The 16,606-nt window shown below is 48.5% G+C and overlaps 1 protein-coding gene across 1 annotated transcript in view; it reads right to left on the bottom strand.

Moving 5' to 3' along the window:
* CDYL2 (chromodomain Y like 2) overlaps positions 1-16,606 on the bottom strand; it is a 166,578-nt gene that overhangs the window by 40,022 nt on the left and 109,950 nt on the right. The window lies entirely within an intron of this gene.

The raw sequence follows: 16,606 nt of genomic DNA, 5'->3' as shown, positions 1-16,606 counted from the left end.
GGAGCCTGACCCACTGGATCTGAATCTTGGAGCAGCCACCTTCTGACAGATCAGTTACTTCTCCTCCACATACCTCAGTTTCCTTATCTGTAAAGGATTCTTTACCAGCTGAGCCACCGGGGAAGCCCTATCTGTAAAAGGAGGGAAACAGATCACCCCCTCCACACAGATTAAATTAGTCACTACATATTATGCTACTTAGAACCGGGCATGGTGCATGGCATGGGCTCAACAAATAAATATTGGGTATTTTTGGCGTGGTATTGAAACTGACCCTGATGCTGGGAAAGACTAAAGGCAAAAGGAGAACAGGGTGAGATGGTTAGGTAGCATCACCGACTCAGTAGGGATGAACTTGAGCAAACTCTGGGAGATAGTGGAGGATAGGAAAGCCTGCCGTGCTACAGTCCATGGGGTGGAAAAGAGTCGGACATAACTTAGCGGCTGAACAACAACAACAATGGAAACTGCCGATCTGTCTTTTCCCATCAGGTTGCTTTCTTCCCTCAACTGTGAGCATCTTATTCATCAATATACATGGAGAACAAGGCACAGAGTGACCCGCTTCTATGTACGTGGTGAGGGCTCATAGCAGTCACTAAATGTTGGATAAAGAAAGCATAGATGAAGTTGACTGATGATGTCAGAGGTCACTGTTACCTATTTCCTACAAATATTCTCAATAAAATGCCGTTCCTACTTGTCCAGAACATTCTCCCTTGTCCCCTTTGCCTGACTACACTCTATAGGTCCTTCAGGTCTCAGATTTGATGCTCTTCCACTTGGAAGACCCTCTCTCATCTCCTAATCCCAGTGGGCTCCTCACTCACTCCTGGTGAAGACATCCCCACATCCTGGTGCGCTGGCATGTTGAGCTGCTTCCTCGGGTTTTCCCACGAGAACGTGAGCTGGGTGATGACAGCAACCATCTCACATACAGCCGTGGCTTTGGCACCCGAGTCCACACCTGGCACACGTGGCTGCTCTGTTCACCTGCGGTCAGACATTTCCGTCTCACCACCAAGTGATGCTAGGAGCTGCTGGTGGGAAGCCAGGCCAGTAGTAAGACGTCTTGCTTAGACTCTGGGGGCTCAGCATTGACCCACTTTCCTCCCGTGTGGAGAAGCAGGAGAGGATGGAGAAAGAGGCAGAGGGTAGGGAAACCACCAGAGCACTAGTGTGCTGGAGAAGGAGGACCAACTCAGGATCATTGTGACCATGACGCAGGCAGAAGAGCTGACTCTGACTACCCCTGAGGACACACGTGACGGGGCCAGTCATCCCACCACTCAGAAGTAGGGCCTCTTGAGTTTGCCTGCTGGTTGACATGAACAGAATTGCCATGAAGATCCTAGTGTCAATGAGAGAGCAGCAGGGCACGTGGCAGGAGGGAGGAAAGAGTGCCTTTGAGCAGAGGAAGAAACCCCATCGTAGGCCATGCCGTCTGAGAAAGGGGAGAAGAGAAATTAACAAAAACGGCACTGACCCTGCGGGCCCATCACTTAAGCCTCTGCAGGCGGTTCTGTCATCGCCTGTGGACAGAGGGGAAGACCACCAAGGCTCCAAAGCTGCAAGCACCTGCCTAGAGTCACTGGCTCAACAAGAGGCCGTTTGCACTTGAACTCATGGACTCTGTGCCTCCAAAGCTCACTCATTCCAGTCTCTTCCCCACCACTGCTGCCTCCAGAATTCACGGCAAGTTTAAAGGAGAAATCACAAAGTCCTTTCTGGAAACAGGACTTCGATTAGGAAGTCTGCTTGCATTTTCTCTGCCACAGCAAAGGACTACACTAAACAGAACATGTGACCTGAATGAGATGCACTCTGCCACAGAAGAACATGCAGAGCCCTTGACGGAGGACGGGCAGGGTCTGAGCCCTGGGGCTTCAATAAGAGCTGGGCATCTACGTGAATATTAAGGGCGCAGAAAAAAGTGCAACCAGTAGGGCTGTTGGCAGGTGGTGATGCGAACAACTGTCAGGCAAGATGCTGGAAGGGAACCCTTCAGATGATGGAAAGAGCCCTGACAAAACATCAGCGGTCCTCTGGGCCACGCTGCAAGAGCGCAATGCTGAGAAACATGAGATAGCCCATGAAGGGAGGTGCCGCCGAGACAAGGGATGGGGGCACCTGACAGATGCATGAGGATTCACAGGGGCTCGGGAACCCTGGCACCAAGCAGAAGAGGCTTCCTGCTTCTCTCTCTGGTCTGTTCGTTCGTTCACCCCCTCATTCGGCAGGTATTTCTGAAGCACCTCCTAGGTGCTGAACAGTGCTAGGTGTTGGGTCGACAAGTGGGAGCAAAACCAGAGACCATCAGCACTCTCTGGAGCTGACAACCCAGGGAGGGAGACAGAGGCTATCTGAGAAGTCAGGCTGTGACCATGACAAGTTGAGGTCCGTGCCATCAGTGAGGAAATGTGGGTCTAGCTGTGTAAGCAGACAGGAAGCTCACCTACCCAGGGAGTCAAGGGGAACTTCTATGGGAGGACTGCTGTTGAGCGGAGCCACGAAGGATGAGCAGGTGGGTTAAATGCCCACCTGAGGGCTAGCGGGGAGGGGCCCACGCGTACACGGCCCGCAGAGACCATGTGGGGAAGGGGGCAAGGCAGGCCTGACTGGGGAGGCTTCGCAGGCCTGCCGACTGTGGGCTGCACAAAGGGATGCCTCAGTTCCTTCCAGAAAGACTCCCAGACGCCCTCCCACTGCAGGCTCCAAGCCACCTGGTTCTTAAGCCAACCCTGCAGCTTCAGCCTTCCCTGCAGGGTGGTCCAAAATGTCCTTTGTGATGTGGTGTTGTGTACCCACACGCTGATCCTTGGCTTTATGTTTCTGCAGGTGCTGTCATCTTCTCCCACCAGCCCTGCCTTTTCCCTTGCTCACTCTGGCTTATTCTATTAGACTCAGCTTGCGTGTCACCTCTCCTAACTCCTTTCCCAAGCTGGCTTTGGCACCCCTGCTTGTAACTCCCTCAATATCTTCTGCGTCTCTCTCCACCATGCTATGAGGGACTGCCACTCAACAGTTCCTGGTATACAGCAGTCACTCAATGAGTACAGTTGAGTTAACAAATATAACAAGGGATTAAAGCATACAATATATTAGTTCAGTTCAGTTCAGTCGCTCAGTCATGTCCGACTCTTTGCGACCCCATGAATCACAGCACACCAGGCCTCCCTGTCCATCATCAACTCCCGGAGTTTACCCAAACCCATGTCCATCGAGTCGGTGATGCCATCCAACCATCTCATCCTCTGTCGTCCCCCTCTCCTCCTGCCCTCAATCCTTCCCAGCACTAGGGTCTTTTCCAATGAGTCAACTCTTCACATGAGGTGGCCAAAGTATTGGAGTTTCAACTTCAACATCAGTCCTTCCAATGAACACCCAGGACTGATCTCCTTTAGGATGGACTGGTTGGATCTCCTTGCAGTCCAAGGGACTCTCAAGAGTCTTCTCCAACACCACAGTTCAAAAGCATCAATTCTTCGGCACTCAGCTTTCTTCACTGTCCAACTCTCACATCCATACATGACCACTGGAAAAACCATAGCCTTGACTAGATGGACTTTTGTTGGCAAAGTAATGTCTCTGCTTTTAAATATGCTATCGAGGTTGGTCATAACCTTCCTTCCAAGGAGTAAGCGTCTTTTAATTTCATGGCTGCAATCACCATCAGCAGTGATTTTGGAGCCCCAAAAAATAAAGTCTGACACTGTTTCCACTGTTTCCCCATCTATTTGCCATGAAGTGATGGGACCAGATGCCATGATCTTAGTTTTCTGAAGGTTGAGCTTTAAGCCAACTTTCTCACTCTCCTCTTTCACTTTCATCAAGAGGCTCTTAGCACTTTCACAGCATCATCTTTCAGGATTTGAAATAGCTCAACTGGAATTCATCACCTCCACTACCTTTGTTCGTAGTGATGCTTTCTAAGGCCCACTTGACTTCACATTCCAGGATGTCTGGCTCTAGCTGAGTGATCACACCATTGTGATTATCTGGGTCGTGAAGATCTTTTTTGTACAGTTCTTCTGTGTATTCTTGCCACCTCTTCTTAATATCTTCTGCTTCTGTTACGTCCATACCATTTCTGTCCTTTATCGAGCCCATCTTTGCATGAAATGTTCCCTTGGTATCTTTAATTTTCTTGAAGAGATCTCTAGTCTTTCCCATTCTGTTGTTTTCCTCTATTTCTTTTCACTGATCGCTGAGGAAGGCTTTCTTATCTCTCCTTGCTATTCTTTGAAACTCTGCATTCAAATGTGAATATCTTTCCTTTTCTCCTTTGCTTTTCGCTTCTCTTCTTTTACCAGCTATTTGTAAGGCCTCCTCAGACAGCCATTTTACTTTTTTGCATTTCTTTTCCATGGGGATGGTCTTGATCCCTGTCTCCTGTACAATGTCACAAACCTCCATCCATAGTTCATCAGGCACTCTGTCTATCAGATCTAGTCCCTTAAGTCTATTTCTCACTTACACTGTATAATCATAAGGGGTTTGATTTAGGTCATACCTGAATGGTCTAGTGGTTTTCCCTACTTTCTTCAATTTACGTCTGAATTTGGCAATAAGCAGTTCATGATCTGAGCCACAGTCAGCTCCCGGTCTTGTTTTTGCTGACTGTATAGAGCTTCCCCATCTTTGGCTGCAAAGAATATAATCAATCTGATTTCGGTGTTGACCATCTGGTGATGTCCATGTGTAGAGTCTTCTCTTGTGTTGCTGGAAGAGGGTGTTTGCTATGACCAGCGCGTTCTCGTGGCAAAACTCTCTTAGCCTTTGCCCTGCTTCATTCTGTACTCCAAGGCCAAATTTTCCTGTTATGCCAGGTGTTTCTTGACTTCCTACTTTTGCATTCCAGTCCCCTATACTGAAAAGGACATCTTTTTTTGGGTGTTAGTTCTAAAAGGTCTTGTAGGTCTTCATAGAGCCGTTCAACTTCAGCTTCTTCAGCGTTACTGGTGGGGCATAGACTTGGATTACCATGATATTGAATGGTTTGCCTTGGAAACGAACAGAGATCATTCTGTCGTTTTTGAGATTGCATCCAAGTACTGCATTTCAGACTCTTTTGTTGACCATGATGGCTACTTCATTTCTTCTAAAAATGCTCTAAAAAATAAAAGCTTCCTAGGTGGCTCAGTGGGTAAAGAACCCATCTGCAATGCAAGAGACTTAGGTGCAATCCCTGGGTTGGGAAATCCCCTGGAGGAGGGCATGGCTACCCACTCCAGTGTTCTTGCCTGAAGGATCCCATGGACAGAGGAGCCTGAAGGACTACAGCCTATGGGGTTGCAAAGAGTCAAACACGACTGAAGCGACTTAGCATGCACGCATGCAAGAGAAATGGGCAGAGGATGGAACATAGCTAATATTTATCAAATGTCTGCCATGTGCCACGTAATATTCTAAAGGCTTTCTGTAAATGAATTCCCTTATTCTTTACCATAACCCCATGAGGCATGATTATATCTACATTTTATGAACGAAGCCTCTGGCCCAGAGAAGCTGAGTGATTTGCCTAAAGCCACGTGGCCGAATGCCTGGTCCACCCACCCTACTGAGCCTCATCCCCTGCTCTGCTTGGCATGACGAGGCTCAGGCCCCTCCCAGGGGAGGAAGCACAAGTGGTGGGAACGTGAGAAGATGCTCACCCTCATTTGTAGACTAGAATTAGAACCACAGAGCTTGGACAAGCGTGACAAAGACTGGCAACAGCCAGAGCTGGCGAGGGTGTGTGTCTCTGGAAGCCGCCTGGACGCCCATCAGAGAGAGGCCAGCTAAGTCCCTGCAAGCCGTGAAAGCCCGGGCAGCCAGAAAGGGGAAGCAGATCCACACCCCTGACACAGATGGAGTTTTAGATTTAAAACACGGTGTTCTCACCACCTCCAGTCTCTACCCAGATGCCACCTTCTCAGTGAGGCCCCGGTTTCTTACATGTGCGTATGCCCACAGAGGTGAGATTATCCTTGTTCATCATTCCTTCAACAGATCTTTGAGCAAACAGAACGTTTTTACACATGTAACATATAATGTGTAATAAATATAAATAAATATATATACAAGTTGCATAAGCTGAGAGAGTAGTCCAGAACGACATCAGTCACCTCTAAACAGAATTCAGGGGGTAAAGAGAAGGCGGAAATTTGAATGTTTAAAAGCTTACACTTTCCATAGTGTTTCAAGTTTTGAACTAAGTTACTTTTTAACTTTAAGAAGGAAAGGAGGGAAGGAGGGAGGAAGGAAAGAAGTCTGGGGGCAGAAAAGGGAGGGGACATTTTGTGGACCTGCGGTTAGACAGGCCTCCATCCCAGTCCATTTCTCATGAAAACTACCCTGAAACAGCAGTGAAGGAATAAGTTTTCTGAAAGGTATAAATACTCACAAAAAAAGAGCAAGGAGGGACAAGAGTGGATACTGCTTTTCACCACGTGGACAGGAAACAGGACGAGGCAGGGCCAAGGTCACTGCCCTAAAGTTTCCGGCAAGTGCCCGAGAGGCGATGGCCAAGATGGGGGCCACCCCCACAAAGCCTTTACAGCTCAGGACTTCAAGGTGCCGAGGACCACAGAGTGGCCCTGCCCAGCCGTGGACACCAGAGGGTTGGGGGGAGCCTGGAACCGAGTCAGAACTGCAGGAGGCCACCTGAGAGTGGGCATCTGGGCTGAGTGCACTGGGGAGGGTGCTGGGCTGGGCAGCCAGAATTGAATGTGTGACCGCAGTGGAGGGTGGTCACAGTTCCCTTCTCCACTTTTACTGCTGACATATGAGCCAGGAGGAGATCTTGCTATTTCTGTCTTTTCTGACAGTTCATCCATAATATAGGATCAGAAAGTCATCAGGAAACCCTAAATCAGAAACGTAGGATCAGTCCTTCCATTCATGACCCCCCCTAAAGCAACGGGTCCTGTAATTATAACTAGGGTTGTGTCCCCGAGTATCCGGGCATCTCCTGCCTGGCCCCGCCAGCCTTCAGAAGTCTCCCTGAGTCTTCCCCTCAACACAAGCCCACCTCCTTCCCAGTCTGCCACCCCTCTGTATGAGTCTACCTTCTCCCCAGGGTTCAAAGACAAGAGCAGACAAGCCCAAAGAGTCAATGAGCATGTGCAGAAAAGACTCAGCCTCAGTGATGCGTTAAGAAATGCAAATCAGAGAGACACTGAAGTTCCTCTTTTTTGTTCCCACAAATAATGCTGACAAGACAATGGCAAAACTAAAAATAATTACCTTGTTGGTTACTTTGTTTGCTGGGGAGAGGGGCAAAATCACCAGTACAATCCTAGAATAAATGCCTCTGGGAATTTAAGAAAACAATTCAGAAATAAAGCAAGACAAAACCAAAGAAGTTTTCAGTTCAGTCACTCAGTCGTGTCTGACTCTTTGCAACTCCATGGAAGTTTAGACCCAACCTGTGTCTAACGACAAGAGCCTAGGTCAAATGTACATTTTCTTTTATGTATAATGGCATGACTAAAATTATAAACATGAGGACCTGCCCAATATGGAAATAGGCATATGCTATATTGAGTAGAAAAATCAAAGATGCAAATGTTGTCATAGAAAATGTTTTCCATACACACAGACACAAATATAGACACACAGGCATGTGTGCATGCATGCACACACACATACACACACACAAGCAGAATGGGCTTTTTCCCACTGTGTGATTAGGGTCTGGGAAGAAAGTTAGATATCACACAGCAAGACAATGTGAGAGAGTCATTTTAAAAAGCCCTGAATCTCAAAAGTAAAAAGCTGGGTCAGAGGACTTCCCTGGTAGTCTGGTGACTAAGATCACACACTCCAATGCAGGGGTCCCCGGTCAGGGAACTAGATCCCACATCCTGCAACTAAGAGTTCAGAGGCTGCAATTAAAAGACTCTGTGCACTGCACCTAAAACCCAAAGCAGCCAAATAAATAAATGTTTAAAAAAAAAAAAAAAAGCAAAAAGCGGGGGTCAGAATTCTGACTCTGGCATGTTGCCCTCTGGGGGGGTCCTAACTTCTTAAAGGCACAGTTTCCTCACCTGTAAACTAGAGATGAAAAAGACAACCTGCTTCACTGAGTTGTCAGGATTGGCTGAACTACTGCATGTACAATCCTTAGTGCCACACCCAACCCACAGTAAGGACATCTTAAGTACCTGTTATTGACACCGTTGCTGTTATCGTTATCACTAGTAAGGCTCCAGCCTTTGGAGGGCTTGAGTCAGCTCCTCTCCAATAAACGCGGATGTCAGATGTGCCACATGGAGAGGCGTTATGGAATTTGGAAAGTGCCTCCTGTCCTGTGGGAGCCGCAGCTGGCCTTCCATATCTAAAATCAACAAGGAAACTTAAGGCGAGTTCAATGCCCGCCAGTTGTTCACAAGTCCACACCAAGCAGATGATTCCATTTACACGTACTGTCTAACCCAGAAGACAAAAGTCATGTTTCCTTGTTCCCAGCTGGCTTCTGCCCACACAGGAATATAAACCCACGTGTCGTCGACTGTCTTTCCTCCAGACTCTCCTATGTGCTAGTGGTCTGCTGGATAATGCACCCCAAAGATGTCCCCATCCTCATGCCCAGAACCCCAGGATCTGTGACCTGATGTCACAAAAGGAACTTTGTCAGAGGAGACCGTCCTAGATCACACAGGACAGACCCGATATCACCACAAGGGTCCTTATAAGAGAGAGGCGGGAGAGGCAGAAAAGAGGAGACGTGACAACGGAAGCAGAGGTCAGAGAGATGCGGGGCCACGAGCCAAGGAATGCGGGTGACCTCTGGAAACTGAAGAAGACAAGAAAACCAGTCTCCCCCTAGAGCCCCCTAGGAACACAGCCCTGCCAGTTCACTGTAGTCTTCGGATGTCCAGTGCTCCAAGAGTGTAAATGTGTGCTGCTTTAAACCACCCAGCGTGTTGTAGCAGCCACAGGAAACTCATACGGGCTGTTGATCCACTGAGAGCACCTGGATTTCGTAGGTGGGATCTGGGGCCTGGGAGTCGCACTGTGGCTGCACTGCAGCTCTAAGTCCTGCTGCACCTGGACATGCCTGAGAGGTATGCTTTAGCCTCAGCCTCCCGGGGCAGGAAATGGGGGTGTCTCTGTGGACAGCTCTCAGGGCTCCCAGGCACGTGGTCAGCACTGGCCGTTTGTTATCATTTACATACTATAAAATTCACCCATCCAAAGTATACAATTTAGCGATTCCTAAGTTTACTTGCAGAGTTGCACAACCAACACTACAATCGAATTCGAGAACACGTGGATCACCCCCAAAAGAAGCCCTGTACCCATCAGCAGGCATTTCCCTGTCCTTTCATTCCCTCAGCCTCTGGCAATCACTGATTCGCTTTCTGTCTCTATAGATTTGCCTGTTCTGGACCTATCAAGTAGACAGTCCTGCAGTAAGTGGTCTTCTGCAACTGGCTTCTCTCACTCAGCATCGTGTTCTCAAGTCATCCACATTGTAGCCTGTGTCAGCGCTTCATTCCCTTTTATGACTGAATAACATTTCATTGTCTGAATATCAAAAGTTTTGTTTACCCTTTCATCAGCTGACGGACACTGTTAACTTTCATTTTCTGCCAATTCTTCTAGCCCTGAAATGAACTTTGATAATTAAGGGAATTCCCTAGAAGAGCTGTGAGTATGTATGTGTGTGTCTTTTACTATAAAGAATAGAGGTTAAAAAAAAAGACATAAATGAACTTATTTACAAAACAGAAACAGACTTACAGATTTCAAAGACAAACTTATATGGTTACCAAAGGGGAAATGTGGAGGAAAGGAATAAATTAGGAGCCTGGGATTAACAAACACACACTATTATATATAAAACAGATAACCAACAAGGACCTACTGTATAGCACAGGGAACTCTATTCAATATTCTGTAATAACCTATATGGGAAAAGAACCTGAAAAAGAATGAATATAGATATATATATATATATATATATATATATATCTGTATAACTGAATCACTTTGCTGTATACCTGATACTAACACAACATGGCAAATCAACTATACTCCAATAAAATTTTTTAAAAAAAATCAAGCCTAGCAGAAAATTCTCGTGCAGGACTGACAATTCCATCCCCCTGGAATGCTAACCCAGCATCTTTGGAACCACTGAAGATGTCTCGTAGGAAGGCCCAGGGATGCTGGCCAGAACACTGCCCTAGGACCCTGGAGAAGTTTGCTGGTTTGAACCTACATCCCTGGAATGCCTTTCTGTAAAAACGGGTCACAGACCTCTGAGGGCTTCAGCATTGCCAGACCTGGCACCAAGGCCCCACCCAGCCCCTCCCATTGGCACTCCATGTCTCTACCCCTCTAAGCCTCAGTTTCCCCATCTATAAACAAGGCTGATCAGAGCTAAGCTTGTTATGTTGCTATGTGGTCCAGTTGCTAAGTCAGAGAGCCAATGAGGGGATTAAATGACACGCACTCATCAAACACAAATGGTGAGGCTTCTGCTACTGTGGAGCCCAGCACTGCATCATCAGGATGGTCTTTGTAGGGCCAGTTGGGGGGTGGGTGGAGCTGGAGCCCTGGTCCCTGGGGGTTAGCGTCCCCTAACCCAGTGAGGGGGGTACTAGCTTTTCACCAACATCTGCAAACCAAATTTTACCAGTTTTAAGACCCTTTGCAAACAAGGTACCCCTCACAGCTTGTGCCTGGCGGGACAGCAGGGGACTTCCACTCCTCACCCCACCCTCTTTGGTTCACCACTGATAAATAGGACTTGGAAACAATTCCTAAGGACTTTTTTTTGAGGTGGTTGAGAGAGGAAAACAATATCTGAGCTGGCAGTGGAAGTGATTAGGCCATTTCCAAGTCTTGACAGTGGTCAAGATTCCATCGGTCTCCTCTGGATGTCAAAATCAAACCCAGGATTGGGGAGCCGACAGGGAGAGTCGATTTCCCTCTTGGATCTGCCGTGGGTCAAGCTGACAGTCAGATTTTCCATCACAGTCAGGCACTTTCCACTCAGAGGCAGTGGCCAAGTTGGACGGGTCTGCACACATCACCCATAAAAAGGTTTTAAGTTCATTCATTCGCACAAGTCGCTCACTTGCCATGCTTTGAAAGACAAAATGTAAGAATCCCTTAGGCTCTGGTGGCTGTTATACATCTGGAAAATGACCCACTTTTGTAAAAACAAAAAGGCTGGTTGAAGTCTGTTGGCCTGGGAGTGGGTGTCTGAAGTGTGTTAAAGGAACAGCTGTGCCCAGGAAAACGGATACCTGCCTTCACAAGAGGACCCTTGTGGACACCCTCTTCGGACTTCCTGTGATTCACAGAGATGGCTCGGGGCCACTGCCTCTGACACTTGGGACCTCTTCCGGGGACAAGCTGGGCACCTCCAGAAGTGGTGGTGATTCTAAAGGTCATGAACTGGGGTCAAGTTCAGGGCACGGAGTGAGGACTTTCTGGAACAGTCACAATTTTGAGGAAGTATCGGGGAACCTTAACTAGCCTGGGGTGGGGTGAGCTTTCAGGACTTTTATTACTATATCCTTAAGTGAAACTGGCCTCTAATTTTCCTTGTCCCTCCCTTCCTTGTCTGGTTTGGAAACCCAGGTTATGCCGGTCTCATCAAAGGAGCTGGGGTGTTTCCTCTTTTTCTGTTTTCTCTGCAACCATTCCGGTATGAGAGAGATGCTTCTGTTCTAGAATACTGGGTAGGCTTGCCTGTAAAACCACCTGAGTCCTGTGTGCCTTCTTCTCGCTTTTTTGTGAGGGACATGGCACGACTGATTTAATACTGGAATTGAAGAGTCATTGCCCTTATTCAGGTTTTCTAGTCATCTGTGAGTCTGTTTGCTTAAGTTGTATCTTTTCTAAGAAATTGACCACTTACTCCTGGGTTTGAAATTGAAAGTCGTTGCTGTTGTTATCATTAAGTCACTAAGTCGTGTCTGATTCTTTGTGACTTCATGCACTGTAGCCCATCAGGCTCCTATGTCCACGGGCTTTCCCAGTCAAGAATACTGGAGTGGGTTGCCATTTCCTTCTCAACTCAGCATGGCATTGGCCGGTAGACTCTTCACAGCTGAACTACCAGGGAAGCCCTTCAAATTGAATGGTACATAGTTAACCTCAGTTTCTTAGGCTTAGAAGGATTACATCCATCCATCAATAAGCAACAAGGATCAGTCCAAGTGGCTTCTGCCCTACCAACATTCCAGGGCCCCCCAGTCAGGGCGTATTTTTATCAGTGATCAGGAACTGCCTTGTACTGCCTGGAAGCCAGTTGGGCGGTGATCTAGGGACTAGCTCTGGAGTCGGCCTGCTTGGATTTCTCTCCTAGTGCCAACCTGAGCACTTGTAACCTCAGTCTCCTCCTCCGAAAAATGGGTAGAATAACAACAGCTGCCGCTTAGGGCTGCTGTGAGGACCACAGAAAGGACTTCGTATACTCCAAGGCCTCACCGGGAAGTTCCCACACAATAAGGCTTTCAACTTAACAACTTTGTTTCACAGACTTTCACCTTATGAATTCTCATGAAGGCAAATTCAAGGTCCAGAGCAAAAGTGCTTCAGCTCTCCCCAGTACCACCAGCTGGGGTTCCCAGTCATCTCAGTGCTTACTCTTCCAGACCAGTGGTTCTGAAAGCAGGGTCCCTGAGCCAGTCACAGCATCTGTGAACTTGCTAGAAATGCAGAGTCTCAGGCTCTCTGCCACAGCTGCTAAGTCAGTAGGGGTAGGCGCCATAATAGTGTTTTAACACACCCTCCAGTGGACTCTGATGCCGGCTCCACATCTGAGAGCCCAAGGTTCTTGAAAGTCATCGGGCATTTCCCCTGTTCGTGCTTAGTTCTGAAGTGCTTTTAAAGCACAGTTACTCCATGAGGATCAATAAAAGGAAAAACGATAATCATGGTGAGAGAGTGAGTAGGGAGAGATAAACAAACACGATAGAAGTGAAAGCTGAGATAATTTTACAAGATCAATGGAGAAGGGACGGCAAATGTTGTGTGTTTGTGTGGGATGACTCATTCAATGATGGGAACAGTTCTGCAAACACTGAATCAGGTGGCGTCTGAGACGCAGCGCTTGTGCTACAGAAAACAGGCATCAGGACACGAGGACGGTGATCCTCAAAATTCAGAGAAACGTGAACACGGGGCCACAGGGTCAGCATTGACAGCGAAAACTCATTGGCTTCACGGGAATTTGGGGAACACTGGGCACCTGTGTGTTGTGCTTGGGGCTCAGAGTTGGCTCTGGGTCAGGGATGTGTCCATAAGTTAAAGGCTCTGAATCTGTCCAGTATTAATGCTTTGGGCTTCCCTGATGGCTTAGGTGGTAAAGAATCTGCCTGCAATGCAGGAGACTGGGGTTCAATCCCTGGGTCAGGAAGATCCCCTGGAGAAGGGGACTGCTACCCACTCCAGTATTCCTGCCTGGAAAAGCCTGGCAAGGAGGAGGATCTTGGTGGGGTACAGTCCATGGTGTCTCAAAGAATCAGACACAATTGATGCTTTGGTTTATTTTGATGAAACTGTGCTCACCAATTCTGGACCAGACCACAGAGGGAGTTCACTAATCCAACAGCTTTTCTGTATGGATGAATCAGGTTTGTTTTAGAAAAAAAGAGAGAGAGAAAGAGAGAGAGAGATGCCTGGTAGAGAGTGTATGTTCAAGAAGAAGTTACTTCAGGTTTTAAACCTTTAAAGAACTATATCACGTTCCTACTTACAAGCTTAAAATTCAAGGATTAATTCTGGATCTACCAACAAAGGACGTGGACTATGAACCATTCATCACTACAACCAAACGCTTCCATGAGAACTGCTGTATACACCATGGCTGTGAAAATTCAGCATTTAAAAGACACAATCCACACTCCGCCCCCTGAGATTCACTGATGGGCGTAGAGACAGTTTTTAACAAGCTCCCGAAGGGACACTGAGGCAGATGGTATCTGGACCACAGAGCCGTTTGTCATTAAGGGAAAAGAATCAGAAGCAAAAGCCGTCCTGGGCCCCTGCATGCACTTCACAAACATTGCTGGGGAAAATGCTGTCTGAAACCAAAGCACCACCCGCTGGAGCCCCAATTTAGCACTTGTTCCCACAGCTCAGATCGGGGAAGTCAGCAGTAAATGAGTAACGTGTTACATAAGTTGCTTTTCTGTATGCAGAACCTTAATTCACCAAAGAGACGTTGAAATCATATAAAAAGCAACAGCCCTCCCCCAAAACAAATGCTGGGAAAGCGTGGCCAGGATCTCCCCATCTTCTGCCATGCAAATATGAGGCCCCTCTGTGCTGAAAACCTTGCTGCCTCCCCTTTGTGCCCCTGGGATTCTGGGTCAGTGGTGGAGGTGGTCAGAGAAGAGGGGGCTGGGGAAGAGGGGGTAGAACATTCAGGGTCTGCATGGGCAAGGACACTGGCTGCACCAAGGCCTCCCACCGGCTGAAAATGGAAGTGGAATCATGTTTTGCTTGACTATACCTCTGACCCCTGGCTGGAAAGTTCTGGAACCACACAACCTCCTGTCTTGGGTCTTCTCCAAGAACTCCAAACCCTGCATTTTCTCTCTCTCTCTGGTGAGGATTCTCAGTCTTTTCCTCTTCCCAGTTACTCCAAGACCTGGATATGATGCTATCTCTACCTAGAGTGTTAAAGGCTGACCAGGGCTGGAGCATTTATCACCCCACTGACCACAGAAGATGTCAACCAAGGTACAGAAAGGCACACCATCTATGTAAGAAACGTGCTATTCCTACCAGTGTGTCAGCCTCAGGAGTCTTTTCAACAATGACCTAGAGACACCCAGTTTCAACTTACTGGAGAGCAGGCTGTAAGTTTCAAAAGGCACAGCTCTCACCTATGTTTTTATTCCTTTCCTCCAAGCACCTAGCATAGTGACCAACTCTTGTGAAGAACAGAATAAAAGTACTGCATTGATTAAAATTGACAGCTGATGTGAAACGTAACTGCCACCACATTTTGCCACAGAGCAGGTCCCCAAAATGCAGAAGAGCCACCAGGACATGCTTGTTAAACACCTACCTTCTGGGCTCTGCCCCAGACTTAGTAAATCAGACTCTATAGGACCTGCCTTTTAAGAAAGTGCCAGGGAATCTTACACACGTGAATTTGAGGACCACTGCCTTAGCCTTACAAGAATCTGAAGGACACCAAGATTACAGGATGCGATTACGCCAAAGGACCCTTTGGGGACACTCAAAACCAAACAAGAGAAAGGCAAGGGACTTCCTCCTCTCTGTGCAGGCCTGGGCCCGAGTGGAGTACAGAATGTTCAACACTGGGAATAAATAAGGCCAAGAAGAGATCAGAAACAAGAAACGTCTGGAGAGGCACTCAGCGTTAACAAGGCCACCAGTAAGGTCGGCAGGCTTGTCCTCGTCTGTCTTCCCCGGCGGCGGGTGCCGTGCCCCATCCTGAATCAGGTGGTATCGACCCGACCTGAGGGCAGAGTGCACAAGCTGGCAGCCACATCACCTCTGGAAAGGGGCGCTGAAGGAGAAGCAAGCCTTTATCACAACCTCCACAGGCCGGGCGTCCCTCCATCCTGTGGTCTGGCGGCTGGAGTCAGCATACGGCCCTCCCTGACACTGCCCCCCCAACCCCGCTCTTAGGGCGGCCCCGTCCTGAGCAGGGCAGGGGGCTGCTACCAGCCAGGCGCTGGCAGTCACCGCCAAGCCCCTGGGCCTCCATCCGAGGAGCCGCCCAAGCTCCCCTGCCCGAGGCGGGGAATCCCTCCGTGGCTGGCGACTGTCACGGGAACGTAAAACACTGGTGTTTGTGCCAGGCCTCATTCACACGAGCCCACTCCTCCCCGAGAGATGGATTTTTCAAAACAAACAGCTTTTCCATATGCTAGCAGGCAGAGTCATGTCAGCATCAGGGATCCCCAGACAGAAACGTGAGTCAATCTGGGGCAGAGACTGCTAAGTCAATCCTGTTTGGGTGAAATTCCTCTCTCTGGAGAAACAGGGACCTCAAAAGCAGATTGCTAGGATTTCCCCCAGGGAGAGTCCCTGAGGACGCTCTCCCCAGCCAGGCACACCCTGAGCGCCCTGAACTCTGACATCACGATCCCCATAGCGTGCCTTATCACCCCATCCTTCAGGGAACTCTCCCAGCCCGCCCCACCTGCCTCCTGACACCCTATGCCCACACGCACTCTGGTTCCGCATGGGGCATCAGAGGGCCCTACTGTGTTGGGCGCAGCTTGTCTACACCCGTTGCAGGATTTCCTGACGTCCCAAGGCTTGGAGTCCTGGTGGCTAAACAGAAAAATTCACCACGTGGACACACGGGTATCTGAGAAATGAAGCAAAGCAGGTAACAGGTGCAGACAGCTCACCTGGAAGATTTGGCCACTAAGGACTCAGTCAGGAAACCATCTGACTACTGAGGGAATGTCAGACTTGAGAGCTTGAAATGCCTGGGTCACTCTCTCCTCTTTCCCCAACTGTGCCTGTGGGGCCTTGGTCAGAGGGAGGGATTCCAGCATCTCTGCTGGGTGACTTGCAAGAGGAGGCAAGAAGGCACAAAGCCAAAGAAGGAGCCTAGGGTGGGGTTCAGGCAGCCTCTGGGACCCAATACAGACAGGGGGGCTGATCATGT

This window comes from Giraffa tippelskirchi, chromosome 7, assembly GCF_054371585.1.
Source record: "Giraffa tippelskirchi isolate mGirTip1 chromosome 7, T2T-mGirTip1v1.2.pri, whole genome shotgun sequence".
Lineage (NCBI taxonomy): Eukaryota > Metazoa > Chordata > Mammalia > Artiodactyla > Giraffidae > Giraffa > Giraffa tippelskirchi.
Note: the sequence above shows the minus strand (reverse complement) of the source record. Positions and strands in the feature narration are given on the sequence as shown.